The sequence below is a fragment of the Bombina bombina genome, chromosome 6 (assembly GCF_027579735.1).
Source record: "Bombina bombina isolate aBomBom1 chromosome 6, aBomBom1.pri, whole genome shotgun sequence".
In the NCBI taxonomy this organism is placed as follows: Eukaryota; Metazoa; Chordata; class Amphibia; order Anura; family Bombinatoridae; genus Bombina; species Bombina bombina.
The window spans coordinates 732,824,607-732,852,234 of NC_069504.1; the positions used below are offsets into that span (position 1 = coordinate 732,824,607).

General features: G+C 43.8%; 1 protein-coding gene across 6 annotated transcripts in view; it reads right to left on the reverse strand.

Moving 5' to 3' along the window:
* The window catches only part of WIZ (WIZ zinc finger), a 235,125-nt gene that overhangs the window by 142,962 nt on the left and 64,535 nt on the right, over nt 1-27,628 (reverse strand). The window lies entirely within an intron of this gene.

Genomic DNA, 27,628 nt, shown 5'->3' on the forward strand with positions numbered 1-27,628 from the left:
GACAAATGTATTTCAATTTTTTTTTTTTGTTGTTGTTCTTTAATGATTCAGTTAGAGCATGGGCTTTTAAGTAACTTTCTAATTTACTCCTATTAACAAATTTTCTTTGTTCTCTTGCTATCTTTATTTTAAAAGCAGGAATGTAATGTAATTATGAGCAGCTAGCCCATTTTAGGTTCAGAACCATGAATAGCGCTTGCTTATTGGAGGCTTACATCTACCCACCAATAAGCAAGCATAACCCAAGTTCTCAACCAAAAATGGTCCGTCTCTATTTGAATCATGAAAGAAAATATTTGGGTTTAGTGTCCCTATAAGAGCCAGGAAGGATGTGGAGGAGACAGCCACATCATTTTTAAGAGCCAGACAAGGGTTTTTGTATGTATTTTGCCTTGGACTATAGCTAAATATAACTACATACAGAGAATGACAGGCAATAGAATGTTTTATTCAGAAGGAGCAAGTCACAGTTGGTGTGATTAAGGAATCAATTATTGGTGCTGTTTTGTTTAAAAGGGACAGTAAAGGCAAAGCTAACATTTCATGATTCAGATAGAGCATGCAATATGACAATTTGAAATTTGGAAAAAACAGAATTTATGTTTACCTGATAAATTACTTTCTCCAACGGTGTGTCCGGTCCACGGCGTCATCCTTACTTGTGGGATATTCTCTTCCCCAACAGGAAATGGCAAAGAGCCCAGCAAAGCTGGTCACATGATCCCTCCTAGGCTCCGCCTACCCCAGTCATTCGACCGACGTTAAGGAGGAATATTTGCATAGGAGAAACCATATGGTACCGTGGTGACTGTAGTTAAAGAAAATAAATTATCAGACCTGATTAAAAAAACCAGGGCGGGCCGTGTACCGGACACACCGTTGGAGAAAGTAATTTATCAGGTAAACATAAATTCTGTTTTCTCCAACATAGGTGTGTCCGGTCCACGGCGTCATCCTTACTTGTGGGAACCAATACCAAAGCTTTAGGACACGGATGAAGGGAGGGAGCAAATCAGGTCACCTAAATGGAAGGCACCACGGCTTGCAAAACCTTTCTCCCAAAAATAGCCTCAGAAGAAGCAAAAGTATCAAACTTGTAAAATTTGGTAAAAGTGTGCAGTGAAGACCAAGTCGCTGCCCTACATATCTGATCAACAGAAGCCTCGTTCTTGAAGGCCCATGTGGAAGCCACAGCCCTAGTGGAATGAGCTGTGATTCTTTCGGGAGGCTGCCGCCCGGCAGTCTCGTAAGCCAATCTGATGATGCTTTTAATCCAAAAAGAGAGAGAGGTAGAAGTTGCTTTTTGACCTCTCCTTTTACCGGAATAAACAACAAACAAGGAAGATGTTTGTCTAAAATCCTTTGTAGCATCTAAATAGAATTTTAGAGCGCGAACAACATCCAAATTGTGCAGCAAACGTTCCTTCTTTGAAACTGGTTTCGGACACAGAGAAGGTACGATAATCTCCTGGTTAATGTTTTTGTTAGAAACAACTTTTGGAAGAAAACCAGGTTTAGTACGTAAAACCACCTTATCTGCATGGAACACCAGATAAGGAGGAGAACACTGCAGAGCAGATAATTCTGAAACTCTTCTAGCAGAAGAAATTGCAACTAAAAACAAAACTTTCCAAGATAATAACTTAATATCAACGGAATGTAAGGGTTCAAACGGAACCCCCTGAAGAACTGAAAGAACTAAATTGAGACTCCAAGGAGGAGTCAAAGGTTTGTAAACAGGCTTAATTCTAACCAGAGCCTGAACAAAGGCTTGAACATCTGGCACAGCGGCCAGCTTTTTGTGAAGTAACACAGACAAGGCAGAAATCTGTCCCTTCAGGGAACTTGCAGATAATCCTTTTTCCAATCCTTCTTGAAGGAAGGATAGAATCCTAGGAATCTTAACCTTGTCCCAAGGGAATCCTTTAGATTCACACCAACAAATATATTTTTTCCAAATTTTGTGGTAAATCTTTCTAGTTACAGGCTTTCAAGCTTGTAACATAGTATTAATCACTGAGTCAGAGAAACCTCTATGACTTAGAAGTAAGCGTTCAATTTCCATACCTTCAAATTTAATGATTTGAGATCCTGATGGAAAAACAGACCTTGAGATAGTAGGTCTGGCCGTAACGGAAGTGGCCAAGGCGGGCAACTGGACATCCGAACCAGATCCGCATACCAAAACCTGTGTGGCCATGCTGGAGCCACCAGCGACACAAAAGACTGTTCCATGATGATTTTGGAGATCACTCTTGGAAGGAGAACTAGAGGCAGGAAGATGTAAGCAGGATGATAACACCAAGGAAGAGTCAGTGCATCCACTGCTTCCGCCTGAACATCCCTGGACCTGGACAGGTATCTGGGAAGTTTCTTGTTTAGATGGGAGGCCATGAGATCTATCTCTGGAAGACTCCACATCCGAACAATCTGAGAAAACACATCTGGATGGAGAGACCACTCCCCTGGATGTAAAGTCTGGCGGCTGAGATAATCCGCCTCCCAATTGTCTACACCTGGGATATACACCACAGAGATTAGACAGGAGTTGGATTCCGCCCAAGCAAGTATCCGAGATACTTCTTTCATAGCTTGGGGACTGCGAGTCCCACCCTGATGATTGACATAAGCCACAGTTGTGATATTGTCTGTCTAAAAACAAATGAACGGTTCTCTCTTTAGCAGAGGCCAAAACTGAAGAGCCCTGAGAATTGCACGGAGTTCTAAAATATTTATTGGTAATCTCGCCTCTTGAGATTTCCAAACCCCTTGTGCTGTCAGAGATCCCCAAACAGCTCCCCAACCTGAAAGACTCGCATCTGTTGAGATCACAGTCCAGGTTGGCCGAACAAAAGAAGCCCCTTGAACCAAACGATGGTGATCTATCCACCATGTCAGAGAGTGTCGTACAATAGGATTCAAGGATATTCATTGTGATATCTTTGTATAATCCCTGCACCATTAATTCAGCATGCAAAGCTGTAGAGGTCTCATGTGAAAACGAACAAAAGGGGATCGCGTCCGATGCTGCAGTCATGAGACCTAAAACTTCCATGCACATAGCCACTGAAGGGAATGACTGAGACTGAAGGTGCCGGCATGCTGCAACTAATTTTAAACGTCTCTTGTCTGTTAGAGACAGAGTCATGGACACTGAATCTATCTGGAAGCCTAAAAAGGTGACCCTTGTCTGAGGAATGAAGAAACTTTTTGGTAAATTGATCCTCCAACCATGTTTCAGAAGAAACAACACTAGTTGATTCATGTGAGATTCTGCAGTACTAAAGACTGACCTAGTACCAAGATATCGTCCAAATAAGGAAACACTGCAATACCCTGTTCTCTGATTACAGATAGTAGGCCACCCAGAACCTTTGAAAAGATTCTTGGAGCTGTTGCTAGGCCAAATGGAAGAGCAACAAATTGGTAATGCTTGTCTAGAAAAGAGAATCTCAGAAACTGATAGTGTTCTGGATGAATCGGAATATGAAGGTATGCATCCTGCAAGTCTATTGTGGACATATAATGTCCTTGCTGAACAAAAGGCAGAATAGTCCTTATAGTCACCATCATGAAAGTTGGTACTCTTACATAACGATTCAAAATTTTCAGATCCAGAACTGGTCTGAATAAATTCTCTCTCTTTGGTACAATGAATAGGTTTGAATAAAATCCCAAACCTTGTTCCTGAGGAGGAACTGGCATGATTACCCCTGAAGACTCCAGGTCTGTAACACACTTCAGAAAAGCCTGAGCTTTTACTAGATTTACAGGGATGCGTGAGAAAAAAAATCTTCTCACAGGAGGTCTTACTTTGAATCCTATTCGATACCCCTGAGAGACAATGCTCTGAATCCAATGATTTTGAACAGATTTTATCCAAAAATCCTTGAAAAACCTTAATCTGCCCCATACCAGCTGAGTTGGATTGAGGGCCGCACCTTCATGCAGACTTAGGGGCTTACTTTGGTTTCCTAAATGGCTTGGATTTATTCCAATTTGAGGAAGGCTTCCAATTGGAAGCAGATTCCTTGGGGGAGGATTGAGTTTTTGTTCCTTATTCTGACGAAAGGAACGAAAACGGTTAGAAGCCTTAGATTTACCCTTAGGTTTTTTATCCTGAGGCAAAAAAACTCCTTTTCCCCCAGTGATAGTTGAAATAATAGAATCCAACTGAGAACCAAATAAATTATTACCTTGGAAAGAAAGAGATAGTAATCTAGATTTAGATGTCATATCAGCATTCCAAGACTTAAGCCACAAAGCTCTTCTAGCTAATACAGCTAAAGACATCAGATCTAACATCAATTTTGATAATATCAAAAATGGCATCACAAATAAAATGATTAGCATGTTGCAGTAAGCGAATAACGCTAGATATGTCAGAATCCAATTCATGTTGCGCTAAATTTTCCAACTATAAAGTTGATGCAGCCGCAACATCAGCCAAAGAAATAGCAGGTCTGAGAAGATGACCTGAATATAAATAGGCCTTCCTTAGATAAGATTCAAGCTTCCTATCTAAAGGATCCTTAAAGGAAGTACTATCTTCCATAGGAATAGTGGTACGCTTAGCAAGAGTAGAAATAGCTCCATCAACTTTGAGGATTTTTTCCCAAAACTCTATAGATTTTGCTGGTAAAGGAAACAAATTTTTAAACATTGAAGAAGGAATAAAAGAAGTACCTGGCTTATTCCATTCCCTAGAAATCACATCAGAAGCCTCAGGAATGGGAAAAACCCCTGGAGAAACCACAGGAGGTTTAAAAACATAATTTATGCTTACCTGATAAATTTTTTTCTCTTGTAGTGTGTTCAGTCCACGGGTCATCCATTACTTATGGGATATATTCTCCTTCCCAACAGGAAGTTGCAAGAGGATCACCCAAGCAGAGCTGCTATATAGCTCCTCCCCTCACATGTCATATCCAGTCATTCGACCGAAACAGGACGAGAAAGGAAAAACTATAGGGTGCAGTGGTGACTGGAGTTTTAATTAAAATTTAGAACTGCCTCAAAAAAAGACAGGGCGGGCCGTGGACTGAACACACTACAAGAGAAATAAATTTATCAGGTAAGCATAAATTATGTTTTCTCTTGTTAAATGTGTTCAGTCCACGGGTCATCCATTACTTATGGGATACCAATACCAAAGCTAAAGTACACGGATGATGGGTGTCAGGGTTGAGCACTGTTTCTTTAAGAGACTCTGAAGTTTCTCCTAATTGATTGCTCCTCCTATAAAACAACACAGCACATTGCAATCAGTGCTTGGTATTGTGTTCCAGTATCCACTGAGTACTCCTTGTATTATGCTCTGGATTACAAGTTGTCTAAGCCTCTCTGCCTTATTTTCTAACAGGTTGAAATATCTGCTGGATTTCCTAAATACCGGATCCTACTCTCACTTACTTCCTCATTTGATGCCTCTGCAAGATTCCTCAGTGGGGTAAAGGAAGATTTATTACCTTCTCTCAGTGTCTCTCTGCTTCAGCAGCAGCCGCTGCTACATTCCAGGCTGTCAGCTCTGCCAGTGACTTCACAGGCTCACTTCCTCCTCATTTAGCATTCACACGCTGCCTGCCTGCTCCACATCAGACTTCTCAGCTCCTGCAGCATTTCAGGTACACTCTCTGCAAATACTACTACTGACTGCTTAGCTTGCTACCACTTACAAATATTGCAGTATTTGATTATACATATTTAGGTAGTATTACGCTCTCCATCCTGAAATTATTCTTTGAGTGTGAATCCAGGATCTGTGTACTTTTCTGCACGCTGAGCCAGAGTGTGTTCTGAATAACTTTACCTTACTTCTACCATAGCCCAGTCTTGCTTGCTTCATTTAACAACCTGTGAATCAGAGTTGTTATTAACAACCTGTTTTTACCATAAGGTGGTCTTATATTTCCCTGTCCAATACTTTAATTATTCTGTCAAAAGGTATACAGTGTGTGTTTATAAGATAAAGATATAGACTGTGTATATTTTGAAATAATAAAACACTTTATTTTTCAGAATCTGCTTGTCAGTAGTTGATTCAATAAATAAAGTGTAACAACCAAATTTTTACTACTGTTGTGTTCCATATAACAAACATTAATTGAGAGTAACATTATAATGGGAGGGACAAGGCAGGAACTTAAACGGAAGGAACCACTGCCTGTAGAACCTCTCCCAAAAACAGCCTCCGAAGAAGCAAAAGTGTCATATTTGTAAAATTTTGAAAAGGTATGAAGTGAAGACCAAGTTGCAGCCTTGCAAATCTGTTCAACAGAGGCCTCATTCTTAAAGGCCCAGGTGGAAGCCACAGCTCTAGTGGAATGAGCTGTAATTCTTTCAGGAGGCTGCTGTCCAGCAGTCCCATAGGCTAAACGTATTATGCTACGAAGCCAAAAAGAGAGAGAGGTGGCCGAAGCCTTTTGACCAGAATAAACGACAAACAGAGAAGAAGTTTGCCGAAAATCTTTAGTTGCCTGTAAGTAGAACTTCAGGGCACGGACTACGTCCAGATTATGCAAAAGACATTCCTTCTTTGAAGAAGGATTAGGACATAATGAAGGAACAACAATCTCTTGATTGATATTCCTGTTAGAAACAACCTAATGTAAAAACCCAGGTTTAGTACGCAGAACTACCTTGTCTGAATGAAAAATCAGATAAGGAGAATCGCAATGTAAGGCAGATAACTCAGAGACTCTTCGAGCCGAGGAAATAGCCATCAAAAACAGAACTTTCCAAGATAAAAGCTTAATATCAATGGAATGAAGGGGTTCAAACGGAACACCCTGAAGAACTTTAAGAACCAAGTTTAAGCTCCACGGAGGAGCAACAGTTTTAAACACAGGCTTAATCCTAGCCAAAGCCTGACAAAAAGCCTGGACGTCTGTATTCTCTGCCAGACGTTTGTGTAAAAGAATAGACAGAGCAGAAATCTGTCCCTTTAACGAACTAGCGGATAAACCCATTTCTAAACCTTCTTGTAGAAAAGCCAATATCCTAGGAATCCTAACCTTACTCCATGAGTAACTCTTTGATTCACACCAATATAAATATTTACGCCATATCTTATGGTAAATTTTTCTGGTAACAGGTTTCCGAGCCCGTATTAACGTATCAATAACCGACTCCGAAAAACCACGCTTTGATAGAATCAAGCGTTCAATCTCCATGCAGTCAGCCTCAGAGAAATTAGGCTTGGATGGTTGAAAGGACCCTGAATTAGAAGGTCCTGCCTCAGAGGCAGAGACCATGGTGGACAGGACGACATGTCCACTAGGTCTGCATACCAGGTCCTGCGTGGCCACGCAGGCGCTATCAGAATCACTGATGCTCTCTCCTGTTTGATCCTGGCAATCAGTCGAGGTAGCAACGGAAATGGTGGAAACACATAAGCCATGTTGAAAACCCAAGGGGCTGCTAATGCCTCTACCAGCACCGCTCCCGGGTCCCTGGACCTGGATCCGTAACAAGGAAGCTTGGCGTTCTGGTGAGATGCCATGAGATCCAGCTCCGGTTCGCCCCAACGAAGAATTCGTTGAGCAAACACCTCCGGGTGAAGTTCCCACTCCCCCGGATGAAAGGTCTGGCGACTTAGAAAATCCGCCTCCCAGTTCTCCACGCCTGGGATGTAGATCGCTGACAGATGACAAGAGTGAGATTCTGCCAAGCGAATTATCTTTGAGACTTCCAACATCGCTAGGGAACTCCTGGTTCCCCCTTGATGATTGATGTAAGCCACAATCGTGATGTTGTCCGACTGAAATCTGATGAACCTCAGTGTTGCTAACTGAGGCCAAGCTAGAAGAGCATTGAATATTGCTCTTAATTCTAGAATGTTTATTGGGAGGAGTTTCTCCTCCTGAGTCCATGATCCCTGAGCCTTCAGGGAGTTCCAGACTGCACCCCAGCCTAGTAGGCTGGCATCTGTTGTTACAATCGTCCATTCTGGTCTGCGAAAAGTCATTCCTTTGGACAGATGAACCCGCGACAACCACCAGAGAAGAGAATCTCTGGCCTCCTGGTCCAGATTTAGTAAAGGGGACAGATCTGAGTAATCCCCATTCCACTGACTTAGCATGCATAGTTGCAGCGGTCTGAGATGTAGGTGCGCAAATGGCACTATGTCCATTGCTGCGACCATTAAGCCGATTACTTCCATGCACTGAGCTACTGATGGGCTTGGAATGGAATGAAGGACACGGCAAGCATTTAGGATTTTTGATAACCTGGACTCCGTCAGGTAAATCTTCATCTCTACAGAATCTATAAGAGTCCCTAGAAAGGGAACCCTTGTGAGTGGGAACAGAGAACTCTTTTCCATGTTCACTTTCCACCCACGCGACCTCAGAAATGCTAGAACTATCTCTTGTATGAGACTTTGCATTTTGAAAACTTGACGCTTGTATCAGAATGTCGTCTAGGTACGGAGCCACCGCTATGCCTCGCGGTCTTAGTACCGCCAGAAGCGAGCCCAGAACCTTTGTAAAAATTCTCGGGGCCGTAGCCAACCCGAAGGAAAGAGCTACAAACTGGTAATGTCTGTCTAGAAAGGCAAACCTTAGGTACCGATAATGATCTTTGTGAATCGGTATGTGAAGGTAGGCATCCTTTAAGTCCACTGTGGTCATATACTGACCCTCTTGGATCATGGGTAGGATGGTTCGAACAGTTTCCATTTTGAACGATGGAACCCTTAGGAATTTGTTTAAGATCTTCAGGTCCAAGATTGGCCTGAAAGTTCCCTCTTTTTTGGGAACCACAAACAGATTTGAGTAAAAACCTTGCCCTTGTTCCATCCGCGGAACCGGGTGGATCACTCCCATTACTAAGAGGTCTTGTACACCTCTTTCCTTATTAGGTTTGTTGATAACCTTGACAGATGAAATCTCCCTTGTGGAGGAGAAGTTTTGAAGTCCCGAAGGTATCCCTGAGATATGATCTCCAACGCCCAGGGATCCTGGACATCTCTTGCCCAGGCCTGGGAGAAGAGAGAAAGTCTGCCCCCCACTAGATCCGTTTCCGGATAGGGGGCCCTTTCTTCATGCTGTCTTAGGGGCAGAAGTAGGTTTTCTAGCCTGCTTGCCCTTGTTCCAGGACTGGTTGCCTTTCCAACCCTGTCTGTAACGAGTAGCAGTCCCTTCCTGTTTTGGAGCGGAGGAAGTTGATGCTGCTCCTGCCTTGAAATTACGAAAGGCACGAAAATTAGACTGTTTGGCCTTTGATTTGGCCCTGTCCTGAGGAAGGGTGTGACCCTTACCTCCAGTAATGTCAGCAATAATTTCTTTCAAGCCGGGCCCGAATAAGGTTTGCCCTTTGAAAGGAATATTAAGCAATTTAGATTTAGAAGTTACATCTGCTGACCAGGATTTAAGCCATAGCGCTCTGCGCGCCTGGATGGCGAATCCGGAGTTCTTAGCCGTTAGTTTGGTTAAATGTACGACGGCATCAGAAACAAATGCGTTAGCTAGCTTAAGGGCTTTAAGCTTGTTCATAATCTCATCCAATGGTGCTGTGCGAATAGCCTCTTCCAGAGACTCAAACCAGAATGCCGCTGCAGCAGTGACGGGCGCAATGCATGCAAGGGGCTGTAATATAAAACCTTGTTGAACAAACATTTTCTTAAGGTAACCTAATTTTTTATCCATTGGATCTGAGAAAGCACAACTATCCTCCACCGGGATAGTGGTACGCTTGGCTAAAGTAGAAACTGCTCCCTCCACCTTAGGGACCGTCTGCCATAAGTCTCGTGTGGTGGCGTCTATTGGGAACATTTTTCTAAATATCGGAGGAGGGGAAAAGGGCACACCGGGTCTATCCCACTCCTTGCTAATAATCTCTGTAAGCCTTTTAGGTATAGGAAAAACGTCAGTACACACCGGTACCGCATAGTATTTATCCAGCCTACATAATTTCTCTGGGATTGCAACCGTGTCGCAATCATTCAGAGCCGCTAACACCTCCCCTAGCAATACACGGAGGTTCTCAAGCTAAAATTTAAAATTTGAAATTTCTGAATCCGGTCTCCCCGGATCAGATCCGTCACCCACAGAATGAAGCTCTCCGTCCTCATGTTCTGCAAATTGTGACGCAGTATCGGACATGGCTCTCGTGTCATCGGCGCGCTCTGTCCTAAACCCAGAGCTATCGCGCTTGCCTCTTAACTCAGGCAAATTAGATAATACTTCTTTCATAACATTAGCCATATCATGCAAAGTGATTTGTAAGGGCCTTGATGTACTTGGCGCCACAATCTCACGCACCTCCTGAGCGGGAGGCGAAGGTACTGACACGTGAGGATAGTTAGGCGGCATAACTTCCCCCTCGTTGTCTGGTGATAATTTCTTTACCAGTAAAGACTGACTTATTTAAAGTAACATCAATACAATTGGTACACATATTTCTATTGGGCTCCACATTGGCTTTTAAACATAATGAACAAGTAGATTCATCTGTATCAGACATGTTTAACAGACTAGCAATGAAGGCTAGCAAGCTTGGAAAAAATCTTTCAATAAATTTACAAGCAATAGAAAAAACGCTTTTAAAAACACAAAAAACTGTCACAGTTGAAATAACAATGAACTAATTCAGTTATAGCCAACAATTTTAACAGTAAATGTATGAATTTAGCAGAGGATTGCACCCACTAGCAAACGGATGATTAACCCCTCAATACCCAAAAACGGATAATCAATTTAAAATTTAACGCTTTTATCACAGTCAAACACACTGTCACAGGTCTGCTGTGACTGATTACCTCCCTCAAAAATAAATTTTGAAGACCCCTGAGCTCTCTGTAGACGTCCTGGATCAAGGAGGAAGAAGGAAGACTGTGCTAGAATTTTAACTGCGCAACAAGGCGCTAAAAAGGCCCCTCCCACTCATATTACAACAGTGGGAGACCTGTTACAACGGTTTCTATGCAGAAATATACGTTAGCCATATGGAAAAAAATCATGCCCAAAAAGATTTATCACCAAAGTACCTCACAAAACGAATAACATGCCAGTAAACGTTTTAAAAACAACTTTCCAGTGTTATGCAAAGTTATCACTAAGCCTGCTACCAGTCGCTTCTACTGCAGTTAAGGCTCATACATTTATTTCAGTATTAACAGTATTTTCTCAGTCAAATTCTAGTCCCTAGAAAATAACAACTGCGCATACATTTATCAGCCTGATACCAGTCGCTACTACTGCATTAAAGGCTGTACTTCATCATATGGGTAACAGCAGTGTTTTCTTAGTCAATTCCATTCCTAGAAAATATTACTGCACATACCTCATTTGCGGGGGACCCCGCATGCTATTCCCTTTTCTGAAGTTACCCCACTCCTCAGAATGTGCGAGAACAGCCAGTGGATCTTAGTTACGTCTGCTAAGATCATAGAAACGCAGGCAGATTCTTCTTCTAAATACTGCCAGAGAGAAAAAAACAGCACACTCTGGTGCCATTTTAAAATAATAAACTTTTGATTGAAGAATAATTAGGTAAAAAACTCCTATCTCCTCTCGCGACCTCCTTTTTTGTTGAGACTTGCAAGAGAATGAATGGATATGACATGTGAGGGGAGGAGCTATATAGCAGCTCTGCTTGGGTGATCCTCTTGCAACTTCCTGTTGGGAAGGAGAATATATCCCATAAGTAATGGATAACCCGTGGACTGAACACACTTAACAAGAGAAAACAGCATTTAAACGTTTATTAGACTGAACGTCAATAGGACTGGTTACCTCAATATCCAAAGTAATTAACACTTCTTTTAATAAAGAACGCATATACTCTATTTTAAATAAATAAGTAGATTTGTCAGTGTCAATGTCTGAGGAAGGATCTTCTGAATCAGATCCTCATCAGAAGAGGATAAATTATTATGTTGCTGGTCATTTGAAATTTCATCAGCTAAATGAGAAGTTTTAAAAGACCTTTTACGTTTATTAGAAGGTGGAAATGCAGACAAAGCCTTCATAATAGAATCAGAAACAAATTCTTTAAAATTTACAGGTATATCATGCACATTAGAAGTTGAAGAAACTGCAACTGGCAATGTACTATTACTGATGGAAACACTATCTGCATGTAAAAGTTTATCATGACAACTATTACAAATGACATTCGGTGGAATAATTTCTACAATTTTACAACAAATGCACTTAGCTTTGGTAGAACTGATGTCAGGCAGCAATGTTCCAGCAGAAACTTCTAAGGCAGGATCAGATTGGGACATCTTGCACAATGTAAGAGAAAAAAACTACATATAAAGCAAATTTATCTATTTCCTTATATGACAGTTTCAGGAATGGGAAAAAATGCAATAGCATAGGCCTCTGATAGCAAAAAGCAAGAGGCAAACATACAAGGGGTATTAAAATAATGAAAAAAATTTGGCGCCAAGTATGACGCACAAAGTAACGTAAACTTTTTTTGGCGCCAAAAATAACCGGAAATGACACACTCGCGTCACTAATGACGCCGCCGTGTGAAAGGTCTCAGCGTCACGTATGATGCCGGAAATGATTAAGTTGCGTCATAAACGTCTTTTTTCGCGCCAATAATGACGCAATAAAGTTTAGCATTTGACGCACCCGCGGGCCTAATACCCGCAATAGCAAGAAGTAGTCAATTGAAAAAAAAAAAAACTAAACCCCAGGTAAGAAATAAATTTCTTAAAATGTTTAAATTCCCCAAATATGAAACTGACAGTCTGCTGAAGGAAATACATGAACCTGACTCATGGCAAATATAAGTATAATACATATATTTAGAACTTTATATAAATGCATAAAGTGCCAAACCATAGCAGAGGTGTCTTAAGTAATAAAAAACATACTTACCAAAAGACACCCATCCACATATAGCAGATAGCCAAACCAGTACTAAAACAGTTATTAGTAGAGGTAATGGTAAATTGAGAGTATATCGTCGATCTGAAAAGGGAGGTAGGAGATGAATCTCTACGACCGATAACAGAGAACCTATGAAATAGACCCCCGTTAGGGAAATCATCGTATTCAAATAAGTGATACTCCCTTCACGTCCCTCTGACATTCACTGTACTCCGAGAGGAATCGGGCTTCAACAATGCTGAGAAGCGCATATCAACGTAGAAATCTAGCACAAACTTACTTCACCACCTCCATAGGAGGCAAAGTTTGTAAAACTGAATTGTGGGTGTGGTGAGGGGTGTATTTATAGGCATTTTGAGGTTTGGGAAACTTTGCCCCTCCTGGTAGGATTGTATATCCCATATGTCACTAGCTCATGGACTCTTGCCAATTACATGAAAGAAACAAAGCATTAGGGGCGAGATTACATATTTGGCGACAGTCGCCAAACCCTGTGTCGCCAATCTTTAGTCGAATCGAGCAATCACATATATGGCGCAGCATACAAGTTACACACGTATATTTTAAACATCGCCCGCAGTTTTTAATTCCATAAACCAACATAGAACTGGTGTTGGCAGTCAGTATCACATATACAGCGCAAGGACTGCACGTGCAGAATGTACTATATTTTCACCTCGCCACACATAGGCAGACACAGCAATCTTTGCACCGAGTAAAAAAGCACCATAACTCTCTGGAAGCCTTAAACACCCAACCCATGCACAATCACATACATTTAAGCCACACATCTCAAACAATTAAACCTTGCCTGGCCACTTAATTATTCAAAACACTATCCCCCCCTCTGCAATTGTGTCAAACCAGTCACAAACAACACAACCTTTCACCTGCAGCCTTAAAACACAGACAATGCACACCCTGATTACACACCAGTTTCTGAGAAGTGAGAGGGAGTGTTTGGAAAGGCAAAGCTGTGAGGCACAAGGGGTGCCAGATGGACCACCAGCCCCAGGTGCTGCCCTGTGGCTCCGGCTGCTGGTCCTGCACAACCTAAGGCCGGCAGGGCCACTTAGACGTCGGCATCAGCAGAAGGGTAGAGCAAGGGCACACATCTATTGGGGGACATTGAGCTTCAGCAACATGATGTGGTGCCTGTACCTGAGGGTGTGGACAGGGGAACACTATGGGGGACCAATAAGGGGATTACATTCGCCAAGAAAACTTCATATGTAAGTGACATGTTCTTAAGGCCACTAACCCATATGGGTCACATTAATTATGATGTATGGCTGTATCTCACCTAACATTGTATGTGCTTATTTCATGTTTTGCATGATTCCCTACTGAGGATTCCCATTTCATGTAGATGAATCTACAACCCCCCCCCCCCTAATTCATGCATGTGTCTCATTGTGATATTCATGTTTAGGTGTCACTGATAATTTCCTATGCTCAAGAATGGAAAAACATATCACATCCCCATGTTCCATAATTTTGTATCTAAATGTATACCCATGTATTACATATAAGCTTGTCTGGACTAATTGTGTGTGTGATACATGGATTAATATCCTTTTATTGAATATTACAATGTCATATGAGCTAGAGTACAATAATATATCATAAAGAAGATATTGCCTGTGGTGTAGTGGTGCCACTTTAACACAGGTCATATCATAATATTTATTCAATATTAGTGAACTCTAACACCTATCACATGGATGTGTATGACATTCAAATTGTAAATATCAAAAGGACAATGGTTGTGGTGAAATAGAAAAAGCTTTTTTTACGTGGATGAGGAAGCTGATGTGCCTGTGGTGGATGACCTTGTCCTTGTTCCTGCAGATGCTGGTGTTTCTGCTAGTGGCAGATGATACGCTTGAGGCTGTGTCTTGCTGGTGTATAAAAGTGTTCCCCCAACACACCCAAAAGCTAAATATGTTCTCTCGATCTATTGTCTCCCTACAGCTGCATATCAACCAGCCATCTTATCTGTGACTGATTTTGCATAGTTGCATTTAACGATGCTGCCATGTCTCTCTGCAGCTCTAGGCTCCGTCTTTGGAACCTCTCTGTGCTTCTGATACTCCTCCTCTGGAGCAAAATGTATTCTTGTTCCAGGGGAGAATCCACTGCATGCACAGAAAGTTAAGCAACAGAACTGGCAGTTGTTAGAGGGCCTGGATGTTGGAAAGCAGGTTATGCTGATGGACCTGCTTCTGAAGGTGGAACAGCTTCTGCTGCTGGAGGTAGAATATCTGCTGCTTCTGGAATTGCTTCTGCAGTAGTTTCTTCTGCTGAAGCTGCAGATGGTGGAGCTCGTCCTAAGAAAGCAGATGGTGGAGCTCGTCCTAAGAAAGCAGATGGTGGAGCTCGTCCTAAGAAAGCAGATGGTGGAGCTCGTCCTAAGAAAGCAGATGGTAGAGCTCGTCCTAAGAAAGCAGATGGTAGAGCTCGTCCTAAGAAAGCAGATGGTGGAGCTCGTCCTAAGAAAGCAGATGGTGGAGCTCGTCCTAAGAAAGCAGATGGTGGAGCTCGTCCTAAGAAAGCAGATGGTGGAGCTCGTCCTAAGAAAGCAGATGGTGGAGCTCGTCCTAAGAAAGCAGATGGTGGAGCTCGTCCTAAGAAAGCAGATGGTGGAGCTCGTCCTAAGAAAGCAGATAGTGGAGCTCGTCCTAAGAAAGCAGATAGTGGAGCTCGTCCTAAGAAAGCAGATAGTGGAGCTCGTCCTAAGAAAGCAGATAGTGGAGCTCGTCCTAAGAAAGCAGATAGTGGAGCTCGTCCTAAGAAAGCAGATGGTGGAGCTCGTCCTAAGAAAGCAGATGGTGGAGCTCGTCCTAAGAAAGCAGATGGTGGAGCTCGTCCTAAGAAAGCAGATGGTGGAGCTCGTCCTAAGAAAGCAGATGGTAGAGCTCGTCCTAAGAAAGCAGATGGTGGAGCTCGTCCTAAGAAAGCAGATGGTGGAGCTCGTCCTAAGAAAGCAGATGGTGGAGCTCGTCCTAAGAAAGCAGATGGTGGAGCTCGTCCTAAGAAAGCAGATAGTGGAGCTCGTCCTAAGAAAGCAGATAGTGGAGCTCGTCCTAAGAAAGCAGATAGTGGAGCTCGTCCTAAGAAATCAGATAGTGGAGCTCGTCCTAAGAAAGCAGATAGTGGAGCTCGTCCTAAGAAAGCAGATAGTGGAGCTCGTCCTAAGAAAGCAGATGGTGGAGCTCGTCCTAAGAAAGCAGATGGTGGTGCTCGCCCTAAGAAAGCAGGTGGTGGAGCTCGCCCTAAGGAAGCAGGTGGTGGAGCTCGCCCTAAGGAAGCAGGTGGTGGAGGTCGCCCTAAGGAAGCAGGTGGTGGAGGTCGCCCTAAGGAAGCAGGTGGTGGAGGTCGCCCTAAGGAAGCAGGTGGTGGAGGTCGCCCTAAGGAAGCAGGTGGTGGAGGTCGCCCTAAGGAAGGAGGTGGTGGAGGTCGCCCTAAGGAAGGAGGTGGTGGAGCTCGCCCTAAGGAAGCAGGTGGTGGAGCTCGTCCTAAGGAAGCAGGTGGTGGAGCTCGTCCTAAGGAAGCAGGTGGTGGAGCTCGTCCTAAGGAAGCAGGTGGTGGAGCTCGTCCTAAGGAAGCAGGTGGTGGAGCTCGTCCTAAGGAAGCAGGTGGTGGAGCTCGTCCTAAGGAAGCAGGTGGTGGAGCTCGTCCTAAGGAAGCAGGTGGTGGAGCTCGTCCTAAGGAAGCAGGTGGTGGAGCTCGTCCTAAGGAAGCAGGTGGTGGAGCTCGTCCTAAGGAAGCAGGTGGTGGAGCTCGTCCTAAGGAAGCAGATGGTGGAGGTCGTCCTAAGAAAGCAGATGGTGGAGCTCGTCCTAAGAAAGCAGATGGTAGAGCTCGTCCTAAGAAAGCAGATGGTAGAGCTCGTCCTAAGAAAGCAGATGGTGGAGCTCGTCCTAAGAAAGCAGATGGTGGAGCTCGTCCTAAGAAAGCAGATGGTGGAGCTCGTCCTAAGAAAGCAGATGGTAGAGCTCGTCCTAAGAAAGCAGATGGTAGAGCTCGTCCTAAGAAAGCAGATGGTGGAGCTCGTCCTAAGAAAGCAGATGGTGGAGCTCGTCCTAAGAAAGCAGATGGTGGAGCTCGTCCTAAGAAAGCAGATGGTGGAGCTCGTCCTAAGAAAGCAGATGGTGGAGCTCGTCCTAAGAAAGCAGATGGTGGAGCTCGTCCTAAGAAAGCAGATGGTGGAGCTCGTCCTAAGAAAGCAGATGGTGGAGCTCGTCCTAAGAAAGCAGATGGTGGAGCTCGTCCTAAGAAAGCAGATGGTGGAGCTCGTCCTAAGAAAGCAGATGGTGGAGCTCGTCCTAAGAAAGCAGATGGTGGAGCTCGTCCTAAGAAAGCAGATGGTGGAGCTCGTCCTAAGAAAGCAGATGGTGGAGCTCGTCCTAAGAAAGCAGATAGTGGAGCTCGTCCTAAGAAAGCAGATAGTGGAGCTCGTCCTAAGAAAGCAGATAGTGGAGCTCGTCCTAAGAAAGCAGATAGTGGAGCTCGTCCTAAGAAAGCAGATAGTGGAGCTCGTCCTAAGAAAGCAGATAGTGGAGCTCGTCCTAAGAAAGCAGATAGTGGAGCTCGTCCTAAGAAAGCAGATGGTGGAGCTCGTCCTAAGAAAGCAGATGGTGGTGCTCGTCCTAAGAAAGCAGGTGGTGGAGGTCGCCCTAAGGAAGCAGGTGGTGGAGGTCGCCCTAAGGAAGCAGGTGGTGGAGGTCGCCCTAAGGAAGCAGGTGGTGGAGGTCGCCCTAAGGAAGCAGGTGGTGGAGGTCGCCCTAAGGAAGCAGGTGGTGGAGGTCGCCCTAAGGAAGGAGGTGGTGGAGGTCGCCCTAAGGAAGCAGGTGGTGGAGGTCCCCCTAAGGAAGCAGGTGGTGGAGCTCGTCCTAAGGAAGCAGGTGGTGGAGCTCGTCCTAAGGAAGCAGGTGGTGGAGCTCGTCCTAAGGAAGCAGGTGGTGGAGCTCGTCCTAAGGAAGCAGGTGGTGGAGCTCGTCCTAAGGAAGCAGGTGGTGGAGCTCGTCCTAAGGAAGCAGGTGGTGGAGCTCGTCCTAAGGAAGCAGGTGGTGGAGCTCGTCCTAAGGAAGCAGGTGGTGGAGCTCGTCCTAAGGAAGCAGGTGGTGGAGCTCGTCCTAAGGAAGCAAATGGTGGAGGTCGTCCTAAGAAAGCAGATAGTGGAGCTCGTCCTAAGAAAGCAGATAGTGGAGCTCGTCCTAAGAAAGCAGATAGTGGAGCTCGTCCTATGAAAGCAGATAGTGGAGCTCGTCCTAAGAAAGCAGATGGTGGAGCTCGTCCTAAGAAAGCAGATGGTGGTGCTCGTCCTAAGAAAGCAGGTGGTGGAGCTCGTCCTAAGGAAGCAGGTGGTGGAGCTCGCCCTAAGGAAGCAGGTGGTGGAGCTCGCCCTAAGGAAGCAGGTGGTGGAGGTCGCCCTAAGGAAGCAGGTGGTGGAGCTCGCCCTAAGGAAGCAGGTGGTGGAGCTCGCCCTAAGGAAGCAGGTGGTGGAGCTCGTCCTAAGGAAGCAGGTGGTGGAGCTCGTCCTAAGGAAGCAGGTGGTGGAGCTCGTCCTAAGGAAGCAGGTGGTGGAGCTCGTCCTAAGGAAGCAGGTTGTGGAGCTCGTCCTAAGGAAGCAGGTGGTGGAGCTCGTCCTAAGGAAGCAGGTGGTGGAGCTCGTCCTAAGGAAGCAAATGGTGGAGCTCGTCCTAAGGAAGCAGATGGTGGAGCTCGTCCTAAGGAAGCAGATGGTGGAGCTCGTCCTAAGGAAGCAAATGGTGGAGCTCGTCCTAAGGAAGCAGATGGTGGAGCTCGTCCTAAGGAAGCAGATGGTGGAGCTCGTCCAGATGTTTTAAATTACCACTGTGGACAAGTGTGAAACAACCAAAGCCTCTTCAAAAGCCACATCCTGTGACAGTGTCCTTGAATAATTGCTGTGACTGAGTTGAGACTGATTGCGTTTGTGGGGGGGTATATCTAGACCCTTTTTTTGCCCGTGTTGGCTCTCCCTCAAAACCAAAGGGAGGATGTTCCTCTGGCCATGAATGTTGCCACGGTCATATGGCAATGTTGGTGGCATCACTCCAAGGTCCTGCATTGAAGACAGCCAACCAGGCTCCTGCCTGGGAGCCCACTGTTCCTGTGGTTGCCTGAAGAATGTTGGTGGTGGCAGCATGGTGGAAGGCCCTGACGGCCACACAGAGGGCTCTGTTTGTATCCTTGTCACAGGTGGTTCAGGGGTTGGTTCTGTGTAGGAGTTAACGGATGAGAGGGATTAGTACAGTCAGATAAATTTACATATGGGTATCCTATTTAAATTGATACATGCTAGGGCCTATACTGATTCACATGTCAACCTATATTGTGAGGTGGTCTATGAGTGATTTGAATAGGATCAGTATACAGGGACGTGTTTCCTACAATAGTTATGTGTGCATGTCAATGATTAACTAATGTGTACTTTAAAGTGACATTATAGTCACCAAATTTACTTTAGCTTGATCTAGGCACACAACCTGCTTTATTTAAGCTAAATGTTTTGGGATGGTTATAGTGTCCATTTAAGGCTTACTCTCCATGTGGCTTGTGGCCTGTGCTACATGTTAGCAATGCAATATTCCAGACCAAATCATGAATGGCATTGTGTTTTGTAGCAGTAATGTCCAGTCAAATTGTAGATGGTTTTGGTAGTAACCCAACTTCCATGCTCCTCCTCATGTACATGAATGTGTGAGATTGAAGGGTGTTGTATTGCAATTACATATAATAGAGGTGTGTTTGATTTTACTCACCAGCATGATGTGCAGTGGTTGCAACCCCAGTCACGAGTCCAAGGAAAGTCATGGACTGCTGAGGTGCTCAGGGACCTGCAGATCATATCCTGGCAGGTGTTGTACTCCACTGTTCCATTCTAGTGGACTGCTTACTGTCCCATCTTCTCCGTGACTCAACTCTTGCAGTCATTTCACCTCTTTTTAAGGCCAACTACAGTCCTCCTCTGCTGGGCCACAATGTTTACAGCATCCTTCACCTCTAGCAATGCATTTTTACTTTTCCTGGCACTCCCGTTGCCCTTCTCCTGGCTGAATAGGTCGGCATAGTTTTCCATTATAGCTTGGACTAGGGCAACATTTTTTTCGAAGGAGAAGTTGGGACATCTCAGCCTCTCCTCATCCATGGCCACTTGACTTCCTCCACGACATGTCCCTGCCTATCCTCCCCCTTCTGTCCCATGTGCACCCTCTGTCCCTCGCCTTGATGTTTCTGGCCTCTGGGGCTCTCTGGCATCTCTCCCTCCCCACTTACTCACTGTCGGGGGGCCTACTGCTCCTCCTGTCCTCTCCTCGCCATCCTAAAACTTTCAAACACCACACACACTCCCACGCAGGTCTAGTCACAAACAAGCCTATCACACTGTATAAAAAAAAAAACAACTAAATTTATGCTTACCTGATAAATTACTTTCTTTTACAGTATGACGAGCCACGGATTTCATCCTTACTTGTGGGATATTAACCTCCTGCTAACCGGAAGTGGCAAAGAGCACCACAGCAGAGCTGTATATATAGCCCCTCCCCTTCACCTCCACCCTCAGTCATTCGGCCAAAGGTATAGGAAGAGAAAAAGGAAAGGCTAAAAAGGTGCAGAGGTGACTTAAGTTTACAAAAATATAAAGATAAACTGTCTTAAAAAGAACAGGGTGGGCCGTGGACTCGTCATATCGTAAAAGAAAGTAATTTATCAGGCAAGCATAAATTTCCTTTTCTTTTACAAAGATATGACGAGTCCACGGATTTCATCCTTACTTGTGGGAAACCAATACCAAAGCAATAGGACACGGATGAAAGGGAGGGACAAGACAGGAACCTAAACAGAAGGCACCACTGCTTGAAGAACCTTTCTCCCAAAGATAGCCTCAGAAGAAGCAAAAGTATCAAATTTGGAAAATTTGGAAAAAGTGTGAAGGGACGACCAAGTCGCAGCCTTACAAATCTGTTCCACAGATGCATCGTTTTTAAAATCCCATGTGGAAGCCACAGCCCTAGAAGAATGAGCCGTAATTCTTTCAGGAGGCTGCTGTCCAGCAGTCTCAAATGCCAGGCGGATACTTCTCAGCCAAAAAGAAAGAGAGGTAGCCGTAGCTTTCTGACCCCTACGCTTTCCAGAATAAGCAATAAATAATGAAGATGATTGACGGAAATCTTTAGTTGCCTGCAAGTAAAACTTTAAGGCACGGACCACGTCCAAGTTATGTAACAGATGCTCCTTCTTAGAAGGAGGATTAGGACACAAGGAAGGAACAACAATTTCCTGATTAATATTCTTATTAGAAACAACCTTAGGAAGGAACCCAGGTTTGGTACGTAAAAACCACCTTATCAGAATGAAATATGAGATAAGGCGAATCACACTGTAATGCTGAAAGCTCAGAAACTCTTCGAGCAGAAGAAATAGCAACCAAAAACAGAACTTTCCTGACCTGGGAAGACTACTTGCTCTCCCTACGGAGAAGGGCCCAGAGACCTATGTACTTCATCTTAACATTCCCAAACTTCCCAAACCACTAAGACACCTCTTTGTTTATTTATTGATGGCCACCAAACTTGCGATTGCAAGACATTGGAAACAACCTAACGCGCCCCATTTGGGGAAAGTTCTGGAGATACTCTCTACAATAAGAACGATGGAGGAGGCAGTATACTTAAACAGAGGGCTCATTGACCTCCATGCGGATATTTGGTCCAAATGGGATGGGCTCCCGCGACACATGTTGGTTACCACCTGAATGTGTGTTCAGCCCTGCTGCTGGCCTCCCCCCCTCCCCAATTAATTCACACCAAAAAGATATTTACGCCATATCTTATGATAGATTTTTCTAGTGACAGGCTTTCTAGCTTGTATCAAAGTATTGATAACTGAATCAGAGAATCCTCGCTTTGATAAAATCAAGCGTTCAATCTCCACGCAGTCAGTTGCAGAGAAATTAGATTTGGATGTTGGAAAGGACCTTGAATGAGAAGGTCCTGTCTCAACGGAAGTTTCCACGGTGGCAGAAAGGACATGTCCACTAGATCCGCATGCCAAGTCCTGCGTGGCCACACAGGAGCTATCAGGATCACTGAAGCTCTCTCCTGTTTGATTCAAGCAATCACACGTGGGAGGAGAGGAAACGGCGGAAACACATAAGCTAGGCTGAACAACCAAGGTACTGCCAAGGCATCTATCAGTTTGGCCTGAGGATCCCTTGACCGGGATCCGTATTTTTGAAGCTTGGCATTCTGACGAGATGCCATCAAATCCAATTCCGGTCTGCCCCATCTGAGAATCAATGAGGCAAATACCTCCGGGTTAAGTTCCCACTCCCCCGGATGTAAAGTCTGTCGACTTAGAAAATCTGCTTCCCAGTTCTCTACCCCTGGGATGTAGATCGCCGACAGACGACAAGAGTGGGCCTCTGCCCAACTGATTATCTTGGATACTTCTATCATCACTAAGGAACTCCTTGTTCCCCCCTGATGATTGACATATGCCACAGTCGTTATGTTGTCTGACTGGAATCAGATGAATTTGGCCGAAGCCAACTGAGGCCACGCCTGAAGCGCATTGAATATTGCTCTCAGTTCCAGAATATTGATTGGAAGTAGAGACTCCACCTGAGTCCAAACACCCTGAGCCTTCAGGGAGTTCCAAACTGCACCCCAGCCCAGAAGGCTGGCATCTGTTGTCACTATCACCCACGAGGGTCTGCAGAAACAAGTCCCCTGGGACAGATGATCTGGCGACAACCACCAAAGAAGAGAGTTTCTGGTCTCTTGATCCAGAATTATCTTTGGAGATAAATCTGCATAATCCCCATTCCACTGACCGAGCATGCACAGTTGCAGTGGTCTGAGATGAAAGTGAGCAAACGGAACGATGTCCATTTCCGCTACCATTAATCCGATTACCTCCATACACTGAGTCACTGATGGCCGAGGAATGGACAGAAGTGCTCGGCAAGTATTCAAAATCTTTGATTTTCTGACCTCCGTCAGAAATACTTTCATGGCTACCAGAGTTCCCAGAGTCTATCAGAGTTCCCAGAAAAGGAACCCTTGTCTGTGGAACAAGTGAACTCTTCTCTATGTTCACCTTCCAGCCGTGAGTTCTCAGAAAAGACAACACTGTGTCCGTGTGAGATTTTGTCAGATGATATGTTGACGCCTGAATCAGAATATCGTCCAGATAAGGCGCCACCGCTATCCCTTGCAGTCTGAGAACCGCCAAAAGAGACCCTAGAACCTTTGTGAAGATTCTGGGTGCTGTGGCCAACCCGAAAGGAAGAGCCACGAACTGATAATGTTTGTCCAAGAAGGCAAACCTTAGAAACCGATGATGATCTTTGTGGATTGGAATATGAAGGTAAGCATCCTTCAAATCCACGGTAGTCATATATTGACCCTCCTGGATCATTGGCAAAATTGTTCGAATTGTTTCCATCTTGAATGATGTAACTCTTAGAAATTAGTTTAGACACTGGAGGTCAAAAATGGGTCTCAACGTTCCCTCTTTTTTGGGGACCACAAATAGGTTTGAGTAAAAGCCCGGTCCCTGTTCCAATTTTGGAACAGGACAGATTACTCCCATAGTAAAAAGGTCTTTTACACAGCGTAAGAACGCCTCTCTCTTTATCTGGTTTGCAGATAATTTTGAAAGATGAAATCTCCCTCTTGGGAGAAAATCCTTGAATTCCAATTGATAACCGTGGGTTACTATTTCTAGTGCCCACGAATCCTGAACATCACTTGCCCAAGCCTGAGCAAAGAAAGAAAGTCTGCCCCCTACTAGATCCGGTCCCGGATCGGGGGCCACCCCTTCATGCTGCTTTGTGGAAGAAGCGGGGGGGGTCCTCCTTTAAAGTTCCAAAAGGAACAAAATTATTCTGTTTACTCCTTATTTTAACCGACCTATCCTGAGGTAGGGCATGGCCCTTACCTCCTGTAATATCAGAAATGATCTCCTTCAATTCTGGACCAAAAAGGGTCTTACCTTTAAAGGGAATAGCTAAAAGCTTATGTTTTGATGACACATCAGCAGACCAAGATTTGAGCCACAATGCTCTACGTGCTTAAATAGCAAATCCTGCATTTTTTGCCGCTAATTTAGCAATTTGAAAAGCGGCATCAGTAATAAAAGGATTAGCTAGCTTAAGAGCCTTAATTCTATCTAGAATGTCATCTAATGGAGTCTCAACCTTAAGAGACTCTTCTAGAGCCTCAAACCAAAAAGCTGCTGCAGTAGTTACTGGAACAATGCAAGCTGTAGGTTGTAAAAGAAATCCCTGATTAACAAATAATTTCTTAGTAGTCCCTCTAATTTCTTATTCATAGGATCCTTGAAAGCACAACTATCCTCAATGGGTATAGTAGTACGCTTAGCTAGGGAAGATATAGCTCCCTCTACCTTAGGGACCGCTTGCCATGAGTCCCGAATGGTATCTGATATAGGAAACATTTTCTTAAAATTAGGAGAGGAAGAAAAACGGTATACCTGGTCTATCTCATTCTTACTAATAATTTCCGAAATCCTCTTAGGAACCGGAAAAACCATCAGTGTAAGTAGGAACTTCCAAATATTTATCCATTTTACACAATTTCTCTGGATGAATCACAATAGGATCACAGTCATCCAGAGTCGCTAAAACCTCCCTAAGCAACAGACAGAGGTGTTCAAGCTTAAATTTAAATGACATAGCATCCGAATCTGTCTGAGGCAAAACATTCCCTGAATCAGAAATTTCAACCTCACAGTAATTCCCTGATCCCCAACTCAGAGCACTGTGAGGGAACATCGGAAATAGCTAATAAAGCATCAGAGGATTCAGTATTTACATTAATACTTGACCTACTGCGTTTACCCTGCAACACTGGTAATTTAGACAATACCCCTGTAAGGGTAGTTGACATAACTGCAGCCATCTCCTGCAGAGTAAAAGAATTAGATGCACTAGAAGTACTAGGCGTCACTTGTGTGGGCATAAAAGGTTGTGACACTTGGGGAGAATTGGATGGCATATCCTGATTCTCTTCAGACTCAGAATCATCCCTAGGCACAATTACTTTATTTAAAATATGCTTTTTCCATTGTAAAGCCCTTTCAGTACAAAAGTTACACAATGTTAGAGGGGGTTGCACAATAGCTTCTAAACACATAGAACAATGAGAAACCTCAATGTCAGACATGTTGAACAGACTAGTAATACCACAAAAGTCGTTTAAACACTTATTTATAGCATAAAATAAACATTAGAAAAAACTAGTACTGTGCCTTTAAGAAAAGAAAAGGTGAACAATTTTTCCAAAATGCACAAAAATTATTCCCAAATTTAACTTAATATCGTTGGTTAATCCACAAATTACTGCACCCAGAAGCAAGGGCAGAAATAAGGCTTTAGAAGTACTTATATCAACATGTAGTCAAAAGATAGATAAAAATACACTCTGCACCTACCTGCCCCCAGGGTACTTCGAATCAAGTTTCCAACCCTTCATTCCAGCTACACAGTCCAGGAGCCACCAAGTTACTGTTTGCTGCTGCTAAGCCTGAAGAAATTGTGCCAAAATAGGCTCCGCCCCTTAAGGTCAAAAGTTGGAGTAGGCCCAAACACCGCATGGAAATGCAGTTTTGCAGTAAAGTAAAAATACACACACAATATAACCCTCAAGCATAAAACCAATAAGTTTTAAGTGCCAAAAATAAAAAACATAAAACATTGTTTTTTATATTGTCTACCATGTCACATAATGCCCAAATATCAACTAATGATAAATATAAAATAGGGACTCCAGTAACACCCCTCTTAATCAAATAGGTTTTACTGCTTACCCCATTCCCATACAGGGAAATAATGCCAGCCAGTTCTGATACACCAAGTCTCCTCAGAAAAAAAAGGCTGCACATATCTTAATGCTGCTTGTAGCATGAAACCGGTCTCCACACTGAAGATGTCTCATGGTTACCTTCAGAAGTCTTGTGGGAAACAGCGTGGATCTTAATTACAAATGCTAAGATCATCAAACCTCAGGGCAAAAATCTTCTTCCATATCCCCCTGAGGAAAATAGTATGCACCGGTACCATTTAAAATAAAAAACTTCTTGATTGAAGAAACTAAAACTAACGCCTCACTTTACCATGTCTTCCTAGTATAACACAGGCAAAGAGAATGACTGAGGGTGGAGGGGAAGGGCTATATATACAGCTCTGCTGTGGTGCTCCTTGCCACTTCCTGTTAGCAGGAGGTTAATATCCCACAAGTAAGGATGAAATCTGTAGACTCGTCATATCTTTGTAAAAGAAATCTATCAGTTTGGCCCTTGACCGGGATCCGTATTTTTGAAGCTTGGCATTCTGACGAGATGCCATCAAATCCAATTCCGGTCTGCCCCATCTGAGAATCAATGAGGCAAATACCTCCGGGTTAAGTTCCCACTCCCCCGGATGTAAAGTCTGTCGACTTAGAAAATCTGCTTCCCAGTTCTCTACCCCTGGGATGTAGATCGCTGACAGACGACAAGAGTGGGCCTCTGCCCAACTGATTATCTTGGATACTTCTATCATCACTAAGGAACTCCTTGTTCCCCCCTGATGATTGACATATGCCACAGTCGTTATGTTGTCTGACTGGAATCAGATGAATTTGGCCGAAGCCAACTGAGGCCACGCCTGAAGCGCATTGAATATTGCTCTCAGTTCCAGAATATTGATTGGAAGTAGAGACTCCACCTGAGTCCAAACAACCTGAGCCTTCAGGGAGTTCCAAACTGCACCCCAGCCCAGAAGGCTGGCATCTGTTGTCACTATCTTCCATATCCCCCTGAGGAAAATAGTATGCACCGGTACCATTTAAAATAAAAAACTTCTTGATTGAAGAAACTAAAACTAACGCCTCACTTTACCATGTCTTCCTAGTATAACACAGGCAAAGAGAATGACTGAGGGTGGAGGGGAAGGGCTATATATACAGCTCTGCTGTGGTGCTCCTTGCCACTTCCTGTTAGCAGGAGGTTAATATCCCACAAGTAAGGATGAAATCTGTAGACTCGTCATATCTTTGTAAAAGAAAATGTGTGAGGTGTATGTGTGTATATATATATATATATATATATATATATATATATATATATATATATATATATATATATGTATGTATGTATGTATGTATGTATGTATGCATGTATGCATGTATGCAATATGTCAAAAAATAGGTGTACAAATACTCCTCAATCAATGCGACCTAAATAACTTTTTTGAATGCGCCTCTCTCTCTTCACTATCTAAAGCTTCTGCTCCTGGGCCGTGTGTTGTACCTCAAAGAACAATCCAAACACATGCAAAATATGGCGGTTACGCATTGGGTTTATAAATCGATTTTGAATTGCATATTTAAATTTACGTGACTGTTTATGTTTTTCTTTCGGTTTTGATTTTTTATGTTTAAATTCCTCATTACATTAAAAACTACTCTTTATTTTCAACTTGCGCTTGCAAAATACTGGCTTAAGTTACTGGAGATGCCAGTTTCTCCTACTTATGCCAGTATAGCATCTGGCAGCGCCGTTTATGTGATTCACCCGATGTGCAAGGTGAATTTATGGGCGACGTGGGTTTCAGCAGTTGCGCTGAAACTTACGCCGCATATGTAATCTTGCGCGCCCTAGCATGGGAGGTAAGCTCTTCTGCCACTTTAGATTCCTAGTTTGGTTTCATCTTTAGTACTGCATTCAGTTCTGGGAACCATGCCGTC